The sequence below is a fragment of the Lactuca saligna genome, chromosome 8 (assembly GCF_052625555.1).
Source record: "Lactuca saligna cultivar CGN05327 chromosome 8, ASM5262555v1, whole genome shotgun sequence".
NCBI classification, from domain to species: Eukaryota; Viridiplantae; Streptophyta; class Magnoliopsida; order Asterales; family Asteraceae; genus Lactuca; species Lactuca saligna.
Genome location: NC_136424.1, coordinates 206,053,140 through 206,055,945, shown reverse-complemented (window position 1 = coordinate 206,055,945; position 2,806 = coordinate 206,053,140). Strand labels below are relative to the sequence as shown.

The 2,806-nt window shown below is 35.7% G+C and overlaps 1 non-coding gene across 1 annotated transcript; it reads right to left on the bottom strand.

Moving 5' to 3' along the window:
* Nucleotides 1–2,191: 2,191 nt before the first annotated feature.
* Nucleotides 2,192–2,298, bottom strand: LOC145013488 (small nucleolar RNA R71). Its single transcript, XR_013665044.1, has one exon. It is a non-coding gene; the product is annotated as a small nucleolar RNA R71 (small nucleolar RNA).
* Nucleotides 2,299–2,806: the final 508 nt, after the last annotated feature.

The following is a 2,806-nucleotide window of genomic DNA, read 5'->3' as shown; positions in this document are numbered from 1 at the left end:
AACCGCTTAGCAAGGTTACTTCTATGGACTTGTTAAACTCCAAAACAACTCATGGTTGCAATATTTGGAGTTTAGACCGTAAACCCTAGAGTTTACTGCCGTAAACTCCAAGGGTAAAGGTCATTTAGACCGTAAACTCCCAAGGAGTTTACCCTTGGACCCCAAACACCCTAGTTATGCCCTACTAGCACTCGGATGCAAACCTTGTGAACTTTAACACTTGAAACAAAGTGTTTTCAGGTTCTAGAATGTCCCAACTCATATTATTAGTTATAATAAGGCAAATTAGTTATACATATGTTCATTATATTATAACTAGGCTCGTGCGTGTGTACAAGTCTCCGCTTGCCACCTAGCACGGTATCCGATACTTCAATCCAATCCACTCACCAAAAGTGAGTTCATACCCCTTTAATTAATCTTTGAAATACTTTTCAATATTTTAAATACTTTTATGGGGGGGAATACAAGTTAAATACTTATAGTTATTACATCAATCACATGTGATTAATAACTATAGAACCAATGATTTTATCACTGTTCAAACTGTTTATCAAACTGCTTTACTTCAAAATGTTTTACAAACTCTTTTCTTACCAAATACTTTTATTTAAACTTTGTTATACTTCTTATAAATTACATGTCCATATATTTATAGATATATAAGAAATGTTTAAAGGGCTTAGGAAGGTCATCCACCCTATTTCCTTTTCGCGCTTGAGATGTGGTCTGGTGGGATTTCGGGTAGTCGTCTGAAGGTCGTTTCAATATTAATTATATATCAATTGTACATATATAGACATAAAAAGGTACTTCCATATTCATGCTTATTAGTTTCATCATTAGTAAGTTACCATCGGGGTAACACAGGATCATACTACTACAATTTCTAGATCAATGAGTCAGTTCATTCATGAGTCAATACTTATTACTAAGAGAACATATACATTACATTACTATGAGTACATATACAACTATACTATAAAGAGAACATATACAACTATACTAGAGAAGAACATATACAACTATACTAGAGAAGAACGTATACAACGATAAATACGTTAACAATTGTGATCCACTGTATCGGAGCATGCCTTAAATGTCATGGCCCGAGTTGTAGCCAGAATTCTCTTGGAGGGAGAGCGTGAGTTTGCGTATAGATCTATACTGGATTGACAATCCTACACCTTGCTGCTAGCTACAGCCGGACCTGCAGGTCTGCGGGTGCCAAACGTCATTCCGTTTTATGACCATTCATATGTCATTGTTACCAGTCAATAGTATGGTGCAATTAATCACATGATGCCTTAATATAAATCCGGTTTAAGGTAGTTAGTACAGCAGTAGTTCCTATAATACAACACTACAGTACTACATTAATTTACTCTTTACAAAATTAGTGATCTTTTAACTTAAACATTTATGTACAAACTATATTTTGAGAATGATAGTTACACTTGAGTAAATTACACACTTTTACAGTAAACGAACATACAAAACAGTTAAGCCTTGGTAGAAGGCTACTTTAATAGAAAATATAGGTTTTTCTGAGAGATTCAAACTTTTACAAATACTTACAAACATTTACATACATTTTACAAAGTTACACTTGAGATATGTTCAAACGTTTTGATAACAACCACCGACACTAAAATACTTATGAGTCACCAGCTTTATGCTGATAAACTCTTTCAAAATAACTTGTATTCTTAGGTCATCAGTAGGCAGGTACCGATACCATCTTTTGAGAAGATGGAGCGCATCCAAGACTCATCCTATTATTTTGATTTACATTATTTTTGGTGTCTATAACTGTAAAGAACACACTTGTATTAAAATTACATATATTTAATGCAATGGATGGTGTTGTTTGCTTATTTACTGTTATACTGTGTTGTGATACTTTACATGAAGTCCTCCACCCCAGAACATTTCTGCCATTCATGGTTTTGGGGTGTGACAAAAGGATCATGAGGATGTGTTCAAGTACTTAGATGAAGTAACTAACATTACTGATTACTTCAATGTCCCAAATGTTAATAGAGACACCGTCTTGCTAAGGATGCTTCTCGTTACCTTTAAAGGAGCTGCAAATGATTGGTTAAAAGCACTCCCACCCGGTATAGTAACTACCTGGGCTTAAATGCGTGAGCAGTTTCTAGACCAATTCTATCCACCATCCAAGATTGCTAAACTTAAAAACGAAATAGCCAATTTTGAGCAAAACCCGGGGGAGTCACTTTACGAAGCTTGGCAACGTTACAAAGGGTTATTAAGGAATTGTCCTCAACATGACCTTAACATTCAACATGAGCTGTCCATATTTATAACGGGGTAAATGTGATGACAAGATAACTCCTTGATTCTCAAGGACCACTTATAAAAGAAAATTTTAGGCGAATTCAAGGAATTAATTGAAGAATTCGCAAAACACTCTCGTGAATATCATAGCCCAAGGAATGAATGCATTAAAGGAGTTGGGGTGCACAACCTGAAGAGATGGCTATGGTGATGGCAATGCTTAACACTATGGAGAGGAGATTAACACAAATGGACCAATCAATTCATGCAATTCGAGTTGGTTGCGAGAGATGTAGTGGTCCACATTTGACAAAAGATTGCAACTTGGACGAATATGGAAACAAGAAAGCTCAAGTTTGCTATTCGAGTGGGGACGAGTATGATGAAGATTAGAGGAAACCAAAGAAGGAGTGGCTGCCTTATGATGAATACAAGAAGCAAAAGGAGGAAAAATATAAACAAAATGGTAGAGGCTTCTACCAAAAAGAACAACCACCAACTGAGA